The sequence below is a fragment of the Myodes glareolus genome, chromosome 1 (assembly GCF_982192425.1).
Source record: "Myodes glareolus chromosome 1, mMyoGla1.1, whole genome shotgun sequence".
Taxonomy (NCBI): domain Eukaryota; kingdom Metazoa; phylum Chordata; class Mammalia; order Rodentia; family Cricetidae; genus Myodes; species Myodes glareolus.
In genome coordinates this window covers 71,759,231-71,780,766 of record NC_142026.1, presented here as the reverse complement: position 1 = coordinate 71,780,766, position 21,536 = coordinate 71,759,231, and the positions used below count along the sequence as shown (strand labels likewise).

At 46.4% G+C, this 21,536-nt stretch overlaps 1 protein-coding gene across 3 annotated transcripts in view; it reads left to right on the top strand.

Annotated features, from left to right (window-relative positions):
- Positions 1 to 8,566: 8,566 nt before the first annotated feature.
- Nlrp4 (NLR family pyrin domain containing 4) overlaps positions 8,567 to 21,536 on the top strand; it is a 32,047-nt gene continuing 19,077 nt past the window's right edge. For 2 of the 3 annotated variants that reach the window (XM_048426918.3, XM_085692294.2), the window contains exons 1-2: positions 8,567 to 8,704; positions 8,941 to 9,052. The gene's annotated coding sequence lies outside the window, so the exon portion shown is untranslated. The other variant, XM_085692290.2, reaches the window with a different exon arrangement.

Below are 21,536 nucleotides of genomic sequence, written 5' to 3'. Positions count from 1 at the left end.
TCATTCTCCCAGGTGTTGTGCTGATTCAAAGCCAGAGCTTGATACAACTTTAGGTCTGCACGTAGTCCCAGCCTCAGGCTCAAGGTCCAGCTAACTAATTGCTATTGTTAAGTCTTGATTTCCAATGTTAATTTCTGTCTAGGATCCCTCACCGACCTTGAGCTACGTGCATGAGACATTGTGACATTTGTGGCGTGAGAGAAACTATATGACTGAACTTATGTTTTGAGTTTGGGTAGGACCCTGAAAAGCAGCCTAGAATTGTCTGGAGTCGGGCTGTGAGAGAAGAGACAGCACAGAGCTAGGAGTCAGAGAGGGAGAAGGAAGAGAGCAAGAGAGCAGAGGGAGCGGTGTAGGGGGCAGAAAGGGAAGGGCAGGGCAGCAGCAGAGAGGCAGAGAGAAAAGACGAGGGACTAAATATAGTGATCAATAGCATCAAAATGAAAACTCTGACATAAATCCACACACCTATGGACATCTGATTTTTCATAAAGAAACCAGAACCATGCTGGGAAAAGGCAGCATCCCCAATGAACGGTGCTGTGAATTGAGACTAGCATGGCCTACAGAGTGAGTTCCAGGACAGCAAAGGCCACACAGCCTGGGCGGGGGGACTATCGCATAACAGTTGGACAAGATAAGCAAAAGAAGGAAAAGAACCCAAGAGAAGGCAAAAAAAATCAGAGGCCCACTTGTTCACACACTCAGGAACCCCATTAAAACACTTAACTGCAAACCATAATAGATACGCAGAGGGTCTGGTGCAGACCTACACAGGACCTATGTGTGCTGCCTCAGCCTCTGTGAGTTCATATGAGCTTTGCTCATAATGATTTAAAGGACCTTGTTTTCTGGGGTCCCCCATCCCCTCTGGCTCTTACACTCTTTCCACCTCCTCATCCTAAAGTTTCCCTGAGCCCTGGCAGGGAGGGATCTAATAGAGACGTCCCATTTGGGGCTGAGTGTTTCAAGGTCTCTCACTCTCCTCATAATGTCTGCTGTGGGTCTCTGCGTTTATTTCCTTCTGGTACAGTAGGAAGCTTCTCTGATGATGGTCGAGGCATATATTAGAATGTCATTAGGAGTCACTGTGTTGCTAATTTTTTGGACTAGTATTATTCTGGCTTTCCCCTAGCCACCAAGTTATCTAGTCTTGGGTACTTAGTCACCCAAGTGGAGTTGGGTGAGAGTTCCATATTAGTGGAGTGGGCCTTAAGTCTATCAGTTATTGGTTGGTTACTCCTACAAACTTTGTGACACCATTGCCATAGCGTATTTTGCAGGTAGGACACCATTGTAGATCAGAGGGTTCGTGGCTGCTTGTGGGCTTCCTCTTGTGGCATGGTCTCAAGTTGAACCAAACATCCATTGGCCATTCCTGCCAGTTCTGAGGCATCATTGCCCCAGTATATCTTACAGAGTGTCACTTTTTCTTTTTTTTTTCTTTTTCTTCATTTGTTTGCTTGCTTGCTTGTTTTTGAAGACACAGTTTCTCAGTGTAACAGCTCTGATAGGTTCTTTCTCTAATCTTAGTATATTTTATTTTGTATACCTTACTATTATCCTTTAAAACAGAGTGGATCCAGGTGGGAGGGGAGCTGGGAGAAGTAAAGGGAGAGAAACCATAATCAGGATATGTTATGTGAGATAAACAATTCTTTTCAATAAAAGGGAAAAAGAAAGAAATGGAGGGAGGGAAAAAGAGAGAGAGGGGAGGAAGAGGAGGAGGAGAGGAGAGGGGAGGGGAGTGGAGGGGAGGGGAGGGGAGGGGAGGGGAGGGGAGGGGAGGGGAGGGGAAGAAAAGAGGGATGGGCAAGAGGGAGAGAGTAAGCAAGCAGGAGGTGGTCTTTGGAGTAAATGAAGTGACCAGAAAGAGACAGCATGTGGCAAGGAGGAGGGATTGGGGAGGAAGATGAACAAAACAAAGGATCATGACACACGTGTATAAAATGCTGTAATGAAGCCCAGTATTAGGATGTTAACTAAAACATTTACTTTAAAGGGCCAGGGAGAAGGCTCAAAAGTTAGGAGAATTTGATGTTCTTGCAGAGCATCAGGTTTCAGCCCTCAAAATCCATCTCGGCTGCTCACACCTGTAAGAGCAGCTCCAGAGAATTCGATGCTGTCTTCTAGCCTGTGCAGGCCCCCACACGAGTGTTCGAACACCCCTCACACACACATGCATACATACACACATACACAGAAATAATAAAATAAATATTTTTTTAAGTCCTGGGGCTGGAGAGATGGCTCCGAAGTTAATAGCACTTGCTGCTTTCACAGAGGACCAGGATTTGATTCCCAGCCCCCACACGGACAACCATATAGGAAGCTCCTGTCCCAGGGTCTCCAAATGCCCTCTTGTGGTCTCTACAGGAACTGCATGCAAGGGATACAGAGACAGGGGAAAACACCCATGCACACAAAATTTTAAAAACTCAAAAACTATTTCAAAAACGCTGAGAAAAATTAGGGAGGGGCAACAATGGAGAGGGTAAGGCAGTATGGGAGAGAAAATGTTTAATGTGCTATGTGATTGCACGAAAACAAAACGCAAGAGAAGAAAGAGAAGGAAAGGGAAACTGTGTCCCTTTGTAACACAGCCAAGTACAATGGACATAACAATGAAAGCTATTTTAATAATCAAAGATTATAAATGAGTAAATAGAAATAAATAAAGATTAATAGCACAGAATTTTTTGAAGTGGCCAACCAATGACTGGCCCAAGTTGAGACCCGTGTCACAAGAGGGAGCCCACACCTGATGCAGCATGGACGGCCAGGAACCAGGGTCTGGGTAGCCCAGAGACCTAGGCTGGAACCAAACACGAGTGGAGAAACAAAGGTCAGCGAAATGATTCTTGATGATTTTCTGCTGTGCTTGAAGACCAGAGCCTAGCCTATTCGTCATCAGAGAGGCTCCATTCAGCAACTGGTGGGAGCAGATGCAGAGACCCACAGCTGAGTTCAGGGAATTCTGCAGAAGGGGAGGAAGGAGTGTCGGGGCCAGAGGGGCCAAGAACTCCACAAGGAAATGGCTTACAGAATCGGCTGGCCATCAGGGAGCCTGTATTGGTGGACCTAGGTCCTCTGCATGTTAATTATGGTTGTGTAGCTTGGTCTTCTTGTGGGACCCCTAACAGTGGGGGCGGGGACTATCTCTGACTCTTTTACCTTCTTTTGGGATCCTATTCCTCCTGCCGGGTTGCCTCAGCCAACCTTGATATGAGGGGTGTATCTAGTCTTATTGTAACTTGTTATGCCATGTTTGGTCGATGCCCCTGGAGGTCTGCTCTTTTCTGAAGAGAAATGGAGGAGTGGATCTGGGAGAGAGGGGAGGAGGGAGAGAGATGGAATGGGAGGAGAGAAGGGAGGGGAACTGCAGTCGGGATGTAGTACATGAGAGAAGAATAAACAAAAAGTAGTGAAGAAGTAGAATAAAACCTGGGAAGCTGGGATGTACCTCAGCAGAGGGCTTGCCAGCATGCATGAGGTCCTGAGTTCAAAGCCCGAGTGGGGCATAAACACTCGCTGTAGGTCTGCAATCCCAACACTTAATGAGAGGAAGGAGAATCAGTTCAACGTCATCTTGGCTGTGCTGAGAGCTCAAGGGCAGCCTTGCCACGCGAGAGCCTATCTTGAAACAACTTTTCAGCGAGTGAAATAGGAAAGCAACAAATAGAAACCCAAAATATTTTAAAAGATCAATGTAATAAATGTAGCTAAATTAAAACGGGGAAGAGGATAAAAGTAAAAAAAAAAGTGACGACAGCGATTACACAGGCTCTGGGAAATAAAGGAAGAAACGTGACTAGAAATTCTATACATATCAAAGAATGAGAAAGCAATAGAGGGGGCTAGATTTCTAATGAAGGCATACGGTGGCCCTTCTATAGACAAGTTCCCCTTCGCCAGTGTCATCTGGGGTTTCAGTTTTTTGTGGAGAAGTTGTTTTACTAACTCATCATTAGTCCGTGCTCTGCCAGCTTTGAGAACAAATTCTTGTCTCTGCATGTCCAAACGCCTTACATGAAATCTACACATAGTGACTTATGGATAAGACCCAAGTGCAAAAATATTTTAATAATATGTAAGTTTTTTAATTCTTGTCAATTTTGGTCTCATTTTTTTCTTTTTCTTTATTTTTCTCTCATACAATACCTCCCAGCTCCAGCCTCCCCTCCCTCCCCTACTTCCCGTTATCCCACCCTACCCCACCCCACCCCGATTCACTGCTACTCTGTTTTCTGCTCTTCAGAAAATATCAGGTCTCCCAGGGATATCAACCAAACATGGCATAACAAGATGCAATGAGGCTAGACATAACCTGTCAGAATGACTGTGACCAGTCACTAACACACGTGACAAGTGGCAAGGATGTGGAGCAAGGGAAATATTCCTCCGTTTACTCATAACAGCCAGAAACTGGAAACAGCCTAGCTGTCCTTCAGCTGAGGGATAGGGAAAATGTGGTACATTTACACAGTGAAGTGTTACTCAGTTGTTAAAAACAATGACGTCAAGAAATTTGCAGGCAAATGGATGGAACTAGAAAAAAAAATCATCCTGAGTGAGTCAACCCAGACCAAGAAAGACAAACATGGTGTGCACTCACTTATGAGTGGATATTAGCTGTGAAGTCAATGATAATCATGCTACAATCCACAGAGCCAGAGAGGATGAGTAACGAGGAGGGCTGGGGGGGGGGGGGAGGAGATGAATGGATCTCCCTGGGAAGGGGAAAGAGAAGAGATCTTGTGGGTGGACTGGGGAAGGGACCAGGTCGGGGAGGCGGAGAGAGTACTAGGAGAGTACCAGTCATCTTCTGTAACCAGGCAAGGCTCCCAGTGGTGGAACTGGGACACCAACCCAGCCACAAAACCTTGGAACCACAACCTGCCTTGCCTGCAAGATGTGCTGCGGCAATGGTGTCTCAGAGCTTGTGAGTGTGGCCAACCAATGACTGATCTAACCTGAGTTAGAGGGAGCCCATGCCCAATGCAGTCTAGATGGTCAGGATCTGGAAGCTGGGTAGCTCGAAGACCTAGGGTAGAACCAAACATGACTGACAAAAAAATAAAAAGCCAATGAAATGATCCCTAATGCTATTCTGCTATACTCATAGATCAGAGCCTAGCCCAATCTTCATCAGAGAGGCTTTCTTCCAGCAACTGATGGGAGCAGATGCAGAGACCCACAGTCAAACATTAGGTGGTGCTTGGGGAACCCCACGGAAGAGGGGGAGGAAGGACTATAGACGCCAGAGGGGTCAAAGACACCAGGAGAACGTGACTTACAGAACCAACTAAGCAGGGCCAGTGGGGGCTCACAGAGACTGAAGTAACAATCACAGTGCCTGCATGGGTCTGCGCTCGGACCCCTGCATGCATGCTGTGATTGTTTAGCTTGGAGTTTTGTGGGACCCCTAACAGTGGAAATAGAGATGTCCCTGGCTCTTTTGCCTGTTCTTGGGACACTTTTCCTCCAATTGGGTTGCCTCATCCAGGCTTGATACAGGGATTTCAAATTTTTATTTTCAATGATTTTTACTCACTCCAACTAAGTAATAACTAGAATATATTCCAGCCCTCATTGTCATTTTCCTAAATGACTTTCAATATTTTCTCTAATATCTTTGGACTCAATTGATTTGTATATGAGAGTGTTATGTTTATTTTTTTCCTACTCAAGGTTCCAGTTTGATAATCAGTTGTCTAATATCAGAAAGCTTTCAGACTGTATTTCTTTATTTTTTTCTATTTTCCTCCATATTCCTTTTTAAATGTTTATTTTCTATGAGTGAGTGAGTGTGTGTGTGTGTGTGTGTGTGTGTGTGTGTGTGTCTGTGTAAGTACACTTTTGTACTGGGTCACATTCACAAGTCACCCCTAGGTGCATGCAGCCTTCAGGACACAGACGGGACACAACTCCAAGGTCACAGTAACTCCTCACAGAGAAGACTGACACACCTGTGTACTTCTGACCCAGCCTGGAAAGTCCCAGAAGTCTTGCTCCTTGCAGGTTTTTCACAGGATCTACTGATTAAGAGCTGGTCCACCCCCAGCTGATGCTGTCAGAACTCTTGGGGCATCGTGCAAGAGATCTGAAGAGTACCCAAGACGAGGAACTGCTCCACCTGTCTCCATGTCACATAGCTAAGGGTGTGATCAGCTCCACAGGGAAACTATGTTTCCTACTGAGGTCCCATGCAAATCCAAGTGATGTCATAAATGCTTGTAAAGGGCCAGAGAGATGACTTGCCAGGCAAAAGTGTGTACCATAAGCCCGATGACCTGAGTTCAATCCCAGGGACCAACACAGTGGAAGGCGAGAACAGATTCCCGCAGACTGCTCTCTCCTGTACACTAAATAAAGAAATAAGTAGATACGTTTTAAAATCAAATACTTGTGGAATGTGTGGGATCACTGCAGGGGAACAGGTGTAGAAGTACTTGGTAGATCAACAGTTCTCAACCTGTGGGTCTCAACCCCATTAGGGGGTGTCAAATGACTTCACATGTCAGATATTCTGCATATCAGATATTTCCATTATGATTCATAACAGTAACAAAATTACAATGATGAAGTAGTAGTGAAAATAATCTTATGTTCGGGGGGGGGGGGGTAATCCCCACAACATGAGGAACTATATTAAAGGGTTGCAGCAACTGGAAGGTTGAGAAGCCGTGCTCTAGATCCTTACAATTCAGCAGGCTAGAATCACCTGGGTATCTGTGGAGAGGCCCTCACCCCACCTGCAGCCATCTGCTGAAATCAGCCACGTGTTCTGGGTACCACTGGGGACTGGAACTCTCCCACCATACACAACACAAGAGGAATGGTGGTCCTCTTGGTAGACCTAGAAGGGGGAGATAAAAAAGACGCAACATCTATGCGTGCTCCCGGGTCTTTGTCAATTAGGAAATAACCCAAGAAAGTGGTTCAAAATAAAAACATCAAAAAACCTCATGATGAAAGAAAAGATCATTTAAAATGATACCCTTTGTTTTTTTTAAAGTGTGTGTGTGTGTGTGTGTGTGTGTGTGTGTCCATCTGTTCATCTGTGAGAGGCAGAGTACAACACCAAAGGGTCAGTTCCCTCCTTCCACCAAGTGAGTGCCGGGGATCAAACTCAGGTCCTCAGCCTTGGCAGCCCTGTGCCTTTACCTGCTGAGCCCTCTCGCCAGCCCAAGACGCCATTCTTAAAGAACAGGAGATGACCGTGCCCTCTCATTTCACTGACAGTCAGCACAGTACTCAATGTGCAGCCAAAGGAGACAGGATCTGAAGCAATAGTATTTACTATTTGAGATCATTTGAAAGTCTGTGTAAATTCTCTCAACCTATAGAAAAACTATGAAGAATCAAAGCAGCTTTTCACGGGGAGGGAGTGCCACAGTACAACAGTGCCGTGACAGGGCAGAGACGGGGTAGCTCAGTGGTGGAGCACTTGCTCAGAGGTGGAGCACTTGCTCAGAGGTGGAGCACTTGCTCAGTGGTGGAGCACTTGCTCAGAGGTGGAGCACTTGCCTGGCTTGCTTGAGGCCGATGTTTGTTCCACATCCAGCATGACTAAAACAAAAAGATATAAGACAGTTTGAACAATATAAAGTTAATATAAAAACCTGACCATCTTCCCATAAAATATATTAACATTGGTCTCCTATGTCCATTCGGAGCTGCCCAGTGGATGTGTGCGACTCAGAATGGAACTCTGTGTGTGTGTGTGTGTGTGTGTGTGTGTGTAGATAGAGAGATACACACATATATTTCATTTATACATCTATAGAAACTTAAACTATACATTATGCATAACAAATGATTGATAATAATAACAATAAAATAGAACAACATTAATTATACACAGTACAGTCATTTACTACTAAGAATTTATTTCTGGGATTTACCATTTAGGTTTTTTTTTATTTCCTACATGTATTTATTCATTTGTATATTGTGCATGGGTGAGTGGATCAGAGGACAACTTGGAGGAGTCAGTTTTCTCCTTCCACCATGTGGGTCTCAGGGACTGAATCCCCCGTCGTCAAGGTTTGACATCAAGTTCCAACCGCTGACTCGTCTCACTGCTGTCCCCTCCCCCGCATAATATTTTCAAACCTCAGTTGGCATAGAGCAGCCTAAGCCGGGAGAAGGAAGAGCCCTAGTAACGATAGTTAGAACTTGAAATGTAGCTGTAAGTGATTGTACACACCTACAGTCCTAGCTCTCAGGAGGCTGGGGCAGGAAGAACACAAGTTCAAGGCCAGCCTAGTCTATGCAGTGTGTAGGGGGCATGTGGAGAGACTGCCTACCCTCATTGATACACATCTAAATGCTAGATAGTGATGACATACACATAAAATAGTAACAACACACAAAGATGATGAAGAGATCTATCTCAGCTTCCCTTTGGGAGCTGCTGAAGGGATTTCGTACAGTCAGAACCCCGGAGATCCCACATCCGGAGCTCATCCGGGATCCTATTCCCAGATTCACAGCAATATCCGCTGCCCTGTACAATACCAGGAACCGAGGGCTCAGAGCCACACCCAGCATCCAACATCAATCATATCCTTCTTCCTTTCGCCAAAAGCCCCTGGACCAATGAGAGGGAGTGACACATTGGCCAATCACATGGCACCACAGACTTTCTGCCCAGTTCCAGCTGCCTTATATTGAGGAGTAACCTAGACGCCCCGGGGCGGTGAGTCAGCAAATCTTGTGGGGCCGCTTTTCTCTTGTATGCGTTTATTTTCTTCTGTTATTTGGGAAGGAGGTATTGCAAGCTTCGCCTTTTTTCTCTCCTTTTTCCTCCCTCGCACCTTGACCCACCAGAACCAGTTGGTGTCCTATGCCTTAGCTATTTTGGACTTATTTAGCAGGGATAGCCAAGACACTTTGCGGTACTTACATTTAATTTTTTTTCTTTTTCTTTTTAAGGAAAAACAAAACTCGTTACTAGACCAAACCCTCCAAAACTTGATCCGGCTGGATCCACCGACTCTCCCACCGAAGTTAATCTGGCTTTTCCCCCACCCCCACCGATTTCGAAGTAAGTAGAGGGACCCCAAGAGATTGCTAGCCAAGCTAGGGACCGGAGGAGCGGGTGCACGTGAGGCCTCCGAGATACAAAGGGGAAATAATAGCCTGCGTAGGCATGGTGAAGGTTGGATACCTGAGAATTTAGAGGGTGGAGATCTGTTTATATTATTTGTTTTCGTGGATGTGAGGCCGAGAACCCATAGAGAAGCAGGCGGGTATGGACAAACCCTGTTGGTGTACCTAAGCGGTTCGCATGAGTTCTCTCTGGTAGGGCAGAAAGGTCTTTTGATGTTCCATTCACCTGGCATAATCCTTCAAAGACTTGCCTTTTCTTTTTCTCTTTTTCTTTCCTTTTTTTTTTTGCTACAGAGGTAAAAGCTTGGGCTAAGACTGTTTTGCATATCAATAAAGCTGGTCTGGTCTTTACTGTTGGCTTTACAGTTGTAACTTCTGGGCTAAACAAATACATCTGACCTCTAATACATCAAAGGTGGCAGAAAGATTGTTGTGGGTTTAATTAGTCGCCCTAAGGGTAACCTTGTGGGGCACCATTGCATTCTCTCCAAGCAATGTGGTAATCAGGGCAGATACTGGAGTTAAGTAGCTGCAGAGAAAGACAAAGATTTTCAACACACTTAAAGGCCAGAAGAAGCAGGCCTGGGGTGCCCAGTGGGAGGGAGGGTGATCCTGCTGACTCCTGACTTTGTAAAACTTTTTGTTTTGTTTTATTTTGTTTTTCTGAGACAGGGTTTCTCTGCAACAGCCCTGGCTATTCCTAACTCACTTTGTAGACCAGGCTAGCCTTGAACTCACAGAGATCCACCTGCTTCTGCCTCCAGAGTGCTGGGGTTAAAGGCTTGCGCCACCACCTCCTGGATGACTCCTGGCTTTGAAGCTGTAGCCTCACACACCATGAAGCAATACAATTCTTAATGTTTGTTGTTGTTGGAGTTGGCTTTTTAGACAGGGTTTCGAGTACTGTGGGCTAGCCCCTAAATCGCAGCATAGCCACAGACAACCCAGAACCTCTAACCCCCTGCTTCCACCTCCCACGTTCTGGGATTACAGGTGTGCCCCACCACACCTGAGTTTCTGTGTTGCTGGGGTGGAACCCAGGGCCCAGCAAGCATTCTGTCAATCAGCCCACATCTCTTACCGGATTTCTGTAGTTTTAATCCTCTGCTATTTATCACAGATACTTCAAGGCTTATGTTCTGAAAATAAAAAAGGCTGATTTTCAGAGCCACAGTCTATCAAAGTCAGGAAACTAACAGGCAGGGTACCATTGGCCAATGTCAAAATCTTATTTTAGCCTGACGCTGTGGCGCATGCCCTGGATCCCAGCACCTGAAACCAGATAAAATAGTGAATGAGGAAAAAAGTTGCTGGGCTTTGGTGGCACAAGCCTTTAATCCCAGCCCTCGGGAGGCAGAGGGAGGCAGAACTCTGTGAGTTCGAGGCCAGCCAGGGCTGTTATATGGAGCAACCTTGTCTTGGAAACCAAAAAAAAAAAGAATAAGTATAAGCACTTGGGAGCGGGCTTTGTGAGTTCCAGGCCCGCTGGGGCTATGTAGTAAGACCCTGACTCCAAAGAGAAAGAGAGAGAGAGAACAAAATACTTCTTAATGCTTATAGTTATCATTCTTAAATGGTCACGTGTGTTTTCATAAGTGTTTTTACATTTAAAGACTAACACTTCCAGCATGCAGCCTGTGCCTCAAATGGTTGGTGTTCAGGTACTCAGTTGTGTGTGTGTATGCATGCGCATGCATGCGTATGCGTGTGTGTGGTCTCTGAGTTGTGTGCATGGGTGTGGGTGTATACTAAGCTCTGCATGGCATTAAGTAGATTTGTTTTGACCCAACTCATTGAAGATGTTGGAATCTGAAGTCTTAGGGAGGAATCTGTTTCACCTGTTAAAGTTATCTTTTCAACCGTTCCATTGTCAGGGGTTGAAGGTTTAGCTTAGTGGAGAGCAGGCTTGCCTCTCCTGCTCAAACACCTGGGTTAGATCTCCAAAGCTGGAACCAAAAACCCTTTAAATAAAAAGAAATAAGGTGAGGATGGTCGTTTTCTAAGAACCCACATACTGGGACAAAATCATCCCATTTGATCGAATTGAAAATTATGGCGGCCCCTGCTTCTAATTCCTGCAGGGCAGGTGGTGAGGTTTCTGGAAGCTGGCTGATGCCTGTTTATTATTCTTTTCCTTTTTTATCTTTCATTCATGCCTATTTATTTATTTATTATTTGTTTGGAGAAAACAGGATTTCATTTTGCAACCCTGGCCTGCTTCAGACTTGAAGATCCTCCTGCCTCTGCCTGAACCTCCTGAGTGATGGGATTAAAGGTGTGTGACACCATAGTAACCTTATTTACTTATTTATTTTGTTTTTTTGGGACAGGGTTTCTCTGTGTAGCATTGGCTGTCCTGGAACTCACTCTGTATGTAGACCAGGCTGGGTTCAAATTCACAGAAATCTGCCTCTGCCTCCCGAGTACTTTGTTTCTCTAGACAGGGTTCTCTATGTAGCTTTGGAGCCTGACCTGGAACTTGCTCTGTAGACCAGACTGACCTCAAACTCAGATCCACCTGTCTCTGCCTCCCAAGTGTTGGGATTAAAGGCATGTACCAGCACCACCTGGCCTTATTTATTCTTAATTAGACTATTTGGAACCTCTCAATCTACTACCTTTGCCTCTTTATTGGGTTTTTTTTTGAGACAGGGTTACTATGTGTAGCCTTGGCAGTCCTGTGCTGTGGGAGTTCCTTCAGCTCCTTCAGCCAATCGCCGCTGAGTTACCAGCCCATTGGGGCGTGGTCTCTCCCTTTAAAAAAAGCAGCGGCTGTCCTCCACTTTCTCTTTGTCTTCTGGCTCCGTTTCCGGCCCCTGGACTCCTTTCCTGTTCGCGCGGAGGGGCTGTTGTCTGGGACGGCAATCTGTAAGTTTTTTCCCCTTTGAATAAATAACCATTATATTAATCATAATTCCAAACTGGTGTGGGATTGTCTGTGACTTACGCCTTCAGTCCTGGAACTTGCTCCATAGACTAGGCTGAGTTCAAACTCAGATCTTCCTGCCTCTGTCTCCCAAGTGCTGAAATTAAAGGTGTGCAACACCACTACCTGATCTATTTTTTTTAATTAGACCTGTAGGGTGTTTTCAAAGAATCTACTAACTTTGAGTCAGTCTCTCTCCCTCCCTCTCCCCCTTTCTTTCTCTCGCTCTCTCTCAACCTTATTCATTGTTTTCTTCTGATTTTGGTTGGCCTGTTGTTTCTCACTGAAAGTATATAGTTTGCTCCTGAAACTTCAAGCTAAGTGTAGGACAGTTAGTGTCGCCCATATGTGCACAGCTCTGGGGTCACTCCCTTGAACATGGGCAACCTACCAAAGGCCACCCCACCCCAAGGACAAATGAGTCTCCTTCTCAGTAGCTGTCAAGGGCTCTTCAGTTAGGGGTAGGACGACATCACCCCCTCTCCCATCCCCGCTAGAATGTCTGGCTTGAACTTGTTCTGGCAACCAGCACAGCTGCTGTGTTTGTGCAAGTAACAAGCGCATGCCCAGGAGCCCGCATTGCACAGCTCCCTGGCCTTTGCATTCTTTCCCAAGTCCCCCAGCATCGTATTTCAGGGAGCAAAGCCTCATCTAAGGGGCATGAGACTGCCCCATGGTTTGATCACAGGAAAGACTCCCTGTGACTTTGCATGCAGAATCCCAGCCACCAGTTAGAAGGGGGAGCAGGGCCCCCTAGTTTCAATTTTTTCAGATGATCTCTCAGTTGGCAGCATACTGAAAATAGACCCTAGTGATTTCTCACAGTGTCCATGCAAGAGGAAGGACTGCTGCCCGTGTGGCCACCTGAGCAGGACTCTGGTCTCGATTCTAAGTTACCTCTCCCTCCAATGTCTGATCCCATTGGATTGTCACTAACCATAGGAACACAGCTCCATACCACAGCAGCAGCTGTCTGAGGAACTCTTCTCAGAGGCCCCCAACACCCAGGCAAGACCAGGATCTGTGACAGAGCAAGCCAAATGAGGTAGAAAGTTGGGTTTGTTTAAACTAGAGAAGTGCTCAAGAAGCGGGTGGGACACACCAGACAGGACATAGGCTTCTCAAAGGAGACTCGGGTTTCTTTCAGTGGGTATTCATAGGCTCTTGGTGGCTCTCAAGTTGCTAAAAAGTACCCCATACCCCTTCTTTCTAACATTGTCCAAAGAGTGTAATTTGTGGGCTGGAGAGATGGCTCAGTGATTAAGAATGCTTGCTGCTCTTCCAGAGGATCCATGTCTGGTTCCCACATGCATGTCTCACAACCACCTGTAACTCCAGCTTCAGAGTATCTGATGCCCTCTTCTGGCCTCTGCAGACAACTGCATGATCACACGCATGCATGTGCACACACACACACAGAGAGTCATGTTACACAGACACATGCATGCACACACACATCATGTCACAGCACAGACACACAACGGGATTTCAAAATGCCTTTAAAAGAATGTTATTTGTAACAAGATTAAATGTTAAAGGCTTTTTCTCAGCACAGCTGGCTCTTTGAGGGCCATCTTCCAGAACAGGTGTGAAGAGTGATAGAAAACCAAGATTATATATTATTTTAGCCAGGAGTAAACACAGCCTGATCCTTGTCTGTTGTCCTTGGTGGAGACGTCTTCGGGAAATCATCACCTGCCCCTGAATAATTGCAGTTCAGTTCTCATCTTAGACGAGACAGTGTCAGTGGGGTCTTTGTCTGTGGGCTCTGATGTGCGTCTTTTCAGCAGTCAGAGCAGCAGACTGGGTCTGGAACAGTATCCTCCACAAGCCCCTCTTCCCCCACATCACCCTGATTCCATATCTTCTTGCCCTGCCTCAGGCTGACCATCTAATGTTACCTTTCAGAGGAATGTCTACCATCCACTTGGCCTACTTAGAACTCTGGAATCCTCTCTGTTTTTTTTTTTTCTGTGTCTTGGTTTCTCAGCTTCCCTGTTACAAGCCAAGATGTGGGTTCATTTCCCCCCTTGGGCTTCTCCATATAGTCGATTGATGATTTCATCACCACATAGTCATTTCAAAGGACCCAGCAGTGATCTTTTCAAATACGTACATTTCTCAACTTACACTGACGTCATAGCTTAGTCCAATGGAGATGGAAAGAATTATAAGTTGAAAATGCATGTGTAATTTTAATTTTTATTACATTTGTGTATGTGTAGATACATGTGTGGGGATGCACACATGCCATGTAGTGTCTGTGAAGTCAGAGGCCTGCTTTTACAAGTTGGTTTTTCTCTTTCCACTGTGTCCACGATCTGAATCCTAAGACAATCCAGGAATCGATCATTCATTCATTGAGTGTGGATGTGGTGCGAGAGTATAACCAAGTCCTCTACCACCTGAGCCATGGCCGCAATCCCTCGGTCGTTTCCATAGGTGTATGAGGCTAGCTCATTTTTATTTTATTAATGATAAAATGTTCATCATCTTTTCGTTAATGGGAGCATGGATGCTTGTGTGTGTGTGTGTGTGTGTGTGTGTGTGTGCGCACGCATGCGCATGTGTGTGTGAGAATGCAAGTGCTTTGTCTGTGGGGACCAGAAAACAACCTCCAGAATCATTCTTGGGTTCCAGTTCATCTTCTGTTTTGCACGTAGACTGTGCTGTTGTAGCACCATCTGGGGAAAAGACACTCCTCCTTGTAACTGTCCACTACTATGGATAAATCTGTTTGTTTTAGATTGTAGATACTCTTGGTGAACACAGGTTAAGATTCTCTTATTTCCTTGCTATATTTCTGCATGTAATATCTGGTGATAGTTATCCTTTCTGTACTTTTGTCTTAGAGCTGAAAGTCTTAGACATCATAATTCTATTAAACCTTCCTTTGGATGGTTTTGGCATATCTGATTTTGCTTTAGTTTGGGGTTTTTTGCTTTGGTTTGGTTTTCTTTTTCTGCAGTACTGAAGACTGAACCTAGTACAATGCACACACCACGCAAACACTCTACCACTGATCCATAACCCAGCCTCTTTGTTATTTTTATATACTTTAAAAATTCTATCTTTATTGTGTGTGTGTGTGTGTGTGTGTGTGTGTGTGTGTGTGTTTATCTGTGCATCACACACGTGCCGGGTGTCTACGGAGGCCAGAGGGAGGTACCGGGTGCTTTAGAAATAGAGTTACAGGGCCAACAGGTACTCTTTGTTTTGGGGGTTTCTTTAGATTTTTGATTCTTTGGGTTTCTCCATGTAGCTTTAGAGCATGTCCTAGAACTCTGTAGACCAGGCTGGCCTCGAACGTAGATCTGCCTGCCTCTGCCTTCTGAGCTCTGAGATTAAAGATGTGCATCACCACCCGGCACTTTTTTTGTTGTTGTTTTGGTTTGGTAAGCAAGTACCTTTAACTCCTTAGCTGCACCTACCTCCTTTAACTCCAAGCTCCTACCCTTGTTGTGAGCCACCATGTGGTTACTGGGAATTGAACCCAGATCCTCTGGAAAAAGTCAGTGCTCCTAACCACTGAGCAATCTCTCCAGCCCTGCTTTTTCTTTTGAGACAGAGTTTCATTAAGTTGCTTGCCTTGACTTCACTGTGTTTTGTAGGCAGACCCTGACCTTGTCTCCGCCTCTGAAGTAGTTGGGGCTCCAGGCCCATGTCACTGTACTCATCTGGTTTACATTAATAACTGGTATATGCCTGAGATGTATTTTATACCATTATCATAAATACTAACCTCGCACTCAGTATCACCAGAGCCAGAGATGACAGTAACTCTCTTAAGATTTATTTTTGTGTATGGGTTGCTTGAGTGTATGTATGCCCACCACATGTGTGTCATGCCTGCGTAGTCTATAAATGCCCTGAAGCTAAAGTTACAGGAAGCTGTGAGACACCACACACACACACACACACACACACACCCTGGTGTGGGTACTGGGAACCCAGTCTGGTTCTTGGTTAGATTAACTGGTCAGCAGGCCCCCAGTCCTCCTGCCTCTAGCTGTTCCAGTGCTAGGATTACAGGGCTTTGCCACCACACCCTGCTTCTTACGCAAGTGCTGAGGAGCCAAACACGTGTCCTTAAACTTGTGCAGCAAACACCGCACCAGCTCAACCATCTCCCCAGCCCCTTGACGCCATTGTTTTCTTATTTTTTATTTAAAAGATTTACTTTTCATTTTACATACCGACCCCAGTTTCCCCTTCCCACCCTCCATTGTGAGGATCCGAGAGAAGCCCCCAAAGAAGACCAACAGCCACGTCCGCAATAACAAGAGTACTTTATTAATTTCAATGTTGGGGTGGTATCTGGTGACCCCCAGAGAAGGTCACAAGCTCCTTTAAAGCAGAGTTGGAGGAATTCCAGAGAGGGGGATTAATCTGGGCCTGTTTGGTGGAGGAAAGATTAGTATAGGGGCTGACTGGTGGGAGATCCTAGTGTTAGGGACTTTCTTCCCAGCAGCAGGGTAGGGAAAGCTATCCTTAGTTATCAGGAGATTGGGCATGCCTGCTGAGCCAGCAGAAGGGGCCGTTGGGGTCTGCTGAGCCAGCAGAAGGCTGTGGTTTTCCTGAGGACTGCCTGTTTAACTCTGTCCCATTTTAGTGAACCAAAACTAAGGCTTAGGTTTGCATCAGTGTAAGCTGGACATTCTGACAACATGGCCAACCATCTTTGGTGTGGCCAGCAGAATGGCTGCTGTCTGGAGGGCTGTCTGTTCCGCTATTTCCCCTTGAGATTGGGTCCTCTCCTTTCTGGTGTCCAGGGCAGTGTATGAAAGCTATCTCCTAGGGCAGCCATATGGCCTGTAAAAGGCCTAAAATCTCCTGTTTGTCTTTCCTTCTGTGCTCAGCAATCCCCTCTCCCTGTAGATGGCACCATGGACATGTATCATGGGAAACGCATACCAGCTATCAATATAGACATTAAGTCTTTTTCCTTTTCCCAACTGCAGTGCCTGTGTTAGAGCTGTCAGCTCAGCCCTGTGGGCTGATGTCCCAGGAGGTGGAGCCTCTGTCCTTATGACTTCTTCCTCAGTTGTAACCGCTGCCTTTGCATACTGATACCATGTTGATGAAGCTACTGCCATCTGTATACAATGCTACCTCAGCCCTTGACAAAGGGACATCCTTGAGGTCGGTCTGATCCCGTGGAGATGGCTGAGGATGTCCAGACAATCGTGGAGAGGCTGATCCAGGTCCCGGTCTGGGAGCAGGGCCACAGGGTTCGAAGGCACTGCTGTGGGTGTATTGATCCTGGGTGGGTTAAGAGCAAAGCCTGATCATGAGTCAGCCGAGCGTTAGGAAGCCATCTCTCAGGAGGATGTTTAAGGACCCCCTCTATAGCATGGGGGTGGCCACTTTAAGAGCTTGCCCCAAACTAAACAAAGTTAGTTTGTCTGGGTCTTTAACTAAAAAGCTGTTGCTGTGATTATGCAGAGGCAAGGAGGTCAACCAGTAGCCCCTGGATCCAGTTTTTTGGACAAGTAGGCTACCGGCCTTTTCCATGGCTCCAGGGTCTACTACAGTACCCCTTCAGCCATTCCCTTCTTCTCATCCACATACATGTGGAAGGGTTCGGTGATGTCTGGTAGATCTGGTAGTGCCAGAACAGGTGCATTCAGTAGAGCCGCCTTAATTTCATTGCGTGCCTTTTCCACCTGCGAGGCCCAGTTGAGGGGAATCACCCCCCACCATGACCTTATATAGAAGCCGAGTGAATTCAGCAAACCCAGGGATTCAGAGCTACATAACCCAGCAGACCCCAGGAAGTCCTCATCTCTCAGCATTTGCTGGGTCTGGAGATATTCCAGATGGCCTCTTTCCTTGCTTTTGACAGTCCCCCCCCTCTTGAGTATGTACCCTAAGTAAGTTTCCTCAGTCTGGCCAAGTTGAGCCACCTTTACTGATACACGATACCCCAAGTCTCCCACAGTTCTAAGCAGTCCTTTAGTGCTCTGCAGGCTTCCAAGGTGTCCGCTGCTATCAGGAGGCCATCCACATCAACGGGGCGTGTTCCAGGCCGACTGGCAAGGGACCAAAATACCCAGGTCTCTGAGGCGCTTAATATGGGGAGTGATTCCCCTACTTGGGGAATTTCTTGGAGTCAATTTTGAAGCAGGTCTCTATTGCTGCTTTGGTTTGGAGGGTCTGTAAACCATTTTTTCAAAATGGATGTGGGCCCCCATCTTAGTTAATAAGTCTCTTCCAAACAGTGGGTGTGGGCAATCAGGGATGGCCATAAAAGAGTGGATTACTCGGCCCTTTCCTATGTCCACTGATCTTCGAGTAGTTCACGAGTCCCAGTTCATCCCTTAGCCCCTTGCACCCTGGATTGCTTTGGTGATGTTTTGCCTAGGGGTTGTTTTAAAATGGGTGTTGTGCTCCTGTGTCCCCCAGAAAATCTATGGCTTTCCCCTCCACCTTTAGGGTTACTCAAGACTCGGGGAGGGGCCCCGAGCCCTGCCCCCTTCAATCCCTTATTTCTCCTATTTTCAGTACCTTTACTTTTGAGCCCTGGTCAGAGCATTTATTTTTCAGTGACCCAACTTCCTACAATAGGCACCTTGATTTTTTTTGCAGACTAGGCCTATTGTGCAGTCCCTGCTTTGGGCTTTTCCCTTTACGTGGTGAGTGTCCAAAGACCAGTGCCTGTTTTCTAACCTCTGGGATGCCTAACACAGCTAGAAGGACTTTGGTGAGCCCCATGTATCTGTCTTTTTAAAGCTGTTGTAAGCCCCTTAGTCTGTCTTCTGGGATTGAATACTTTCTCAGCAACCACAATGAGTTCAGTCAGCCTCTTGCCTTTGAAACCATCTAGTCTCGGCAACTTAAGGCCAATCGCTGGTGCTGACTGGTTGACAAAAGCCAGGCCAGCTGCAGATCAATTCTCTGGTGCTTCTAGATTCGAGGGTGTGTATGTCTCAAAAGCTTCTATCAGCCTTTCTAGGAATGCTCCTGGTGTTTCTTCAGGCCCCTGGTATATCTGACTAACTTTGGACAAATTTGTGGGCCACCTCGCGGCAGCCCAGAAACTCCCCAATTAGGTCTGGTGGTAGATGTTCAGCCCCTCCCTACCTTTCTCCATGTTAGAATCCCAATAGGGACACATCACAGGAAATCCAACGTTTATGAGGTCTACATTGGTGGCCAGTCTTCCATCTGGGCCTGGAACCAATTTCCAAGTCTGTTCCGATCCGGTCCCTCTCCTCAGTAGTGAAGAGGACCTGGGGTAGTTGGAAACAATCATCCCATGTGGTCTGGTGAGTGAAAAGGACAGAATCCAACAGGTCTACTAGCCCTGCAGATTTCTCAGAAAACTTAGAATTTTGTAATTTCTAATTTTAAAGGTTGCTAGTAGCAAAGGACCAATGGACTAGCTGCTGCCTGCCCTCAGCATCAGGTTAGCCCACAAAGGAGTGAGCCCCAGCTGACAGCTCCTTCCTCCGAGAATGCATGCATATGTGGGGGGCTCCTCCATCCTCCCCCTCTGCCCTCCAGGACCTCTCATCCTGGGGCACCTGGGGGTAAGGTGGTGGGACAGAAAAGAAGTCCTCCAACCCGTCTGGAGAAGGAAAAACAGTACAGGGGTGCAGTAGGTGGTGGCCTCTCCTTTAAAGAGAACGACCCTGTTCCCAACACAAACATTTTGTAGGGAATCATCAGCTTTGCTTTTTAATGAAGAAAACCACCCAGAATTCGCATAGCATGATCAACTCTCTTACCTCCTCTGGCCTTCTACAGTTTGCTATACTCCTCAGTTCCTGTCTCTGCCCCTCTGCTGCAGCCAGACATTCTTACTCAGACAGCCTTCGCGTTTCTCTTCTCTTCCTTATTTTAGTCTCCTGCATTTTTTTCAGACAACGTAAAAACTTTTATCAAAGTTCTTCCTGTGGTTTCCTTTAGTAGTCTCGAGTCTTGTGTGCCTATAACACTTTAAACAAGAACAGAAACATGCAGATACTGTAACAGAAATAACTCCACATAAAAACCTGCAGCGACACCTGAGACCAGCAGTTTTTTTTTCTCTTACCCTAACCAGTGATAATTTGTAACCAACCCCTCTAAATGATGGCAGATATTTATAGCCCACTGGATATTAATGAACAAAAACCACACTTTTTGTGGAAACAAAAGCATAATTCTTCCTAGGCAGTGTCAGAACAGGAAAGGAGGGTGAAATGGCAGCAAGGACCTTGGTCCACAGTGAAGAATTGGGCTCAGGAAGGAAGGGACTGGGTGTACAGCAGCTAGTCAGTATCCTGCACATACACGCACACAATAAAGATTGTCAGACTCCCCATACAGGCCACCACAATGATCAGCTGCAGGTTTTCTGCCAGGTACCCAACGTCCCGCCATGTCATTATCAAGCGTGTCCCCACCCTCCAGACAATAAGCTGCAAGTCAACAGCTTGGGTTTAAAAGTCCTTGGAATGGTCCAAAATAAGACTCAAGGGAGGAAGTTGAGTTTGGCGGGCCCCGTTCTGAAGAGAAGTGATGAGGTAACATTACCAGCAGACAGGAAGACCCGAAAAGAACACGGACAGGAATGTACCAGTAGGGCACACAAAAAAGAAACCAGGAACCAGAACAGGCTAATGGTTTGTCTCCCTGGGGAGTTCCATTTTGCAACAGACACAACCTGTGTTCCCCCTTCAACCAAAAGGGACCCTCTGTCCCAGTTCAGCCAATGGGACCCAGTTTCCCTACCAGGTGAATCAAAGATGTCTCCTGGCCCATGTGGTGGAGATGCCTCTAGTGTGTCTGCCAGGCAAACCTTGGCCTCCAGATTCAGTTAGCTTGAGCCTCCAAGTGGGGAAGAAAACCACAGACCAAGACAAAGAGCATTCACTTCACTTACTGGCTGGCTGGGTTATCAGGCATTCAACATGGTGGGGCTCTCTGGGGGGCTTCCAGGACAACACACCAATTGTTAGGGTCTGAGAGAGGTCCCCAAAGAAGACCAACAGCCACATATGCAATAAAGAGTACTTTATTAATTTCAACACTGGGGTGGCACTTTGTGACCCCAAAGACGGTCGCAAGCTCCTTTAAAGCAGAGTTGGGGAATTCCAGAGAGAAGGGATTAATCTGGGGCTGATTGGTGGGAGATCCTAGTGGTTAGGGACTTTCTTTCCAGCAGCAGGGTAGGGAAAGATATCCTTAGTTATCAGGAGATGGGGGGGGGGATCTGCTGAGACAGCAAAGGGGCTTTGGTGGCTTGCTAAGCCAGCAGAAGGCTGATTTTTCTGAGATCTGTCTGTTTAACTCTGTCCCATTATAGTGAACTGAAACAAGGCTTAGATTTCTGTCAGGCTTCTAGGAGAGCCTGGTCTGCCCCCCTCAGCTCTCACCTCAGTGGGGTTAGGACCTTCCTTGGGAAGTCAACAAAGTCTGGCATACCAACTTAAGACAGGACTAAGCCCTTCCCCATGTATCGAGGCTGAGCAAGGTATCCCACCATAGGGAATGGACTCCAAAAAGC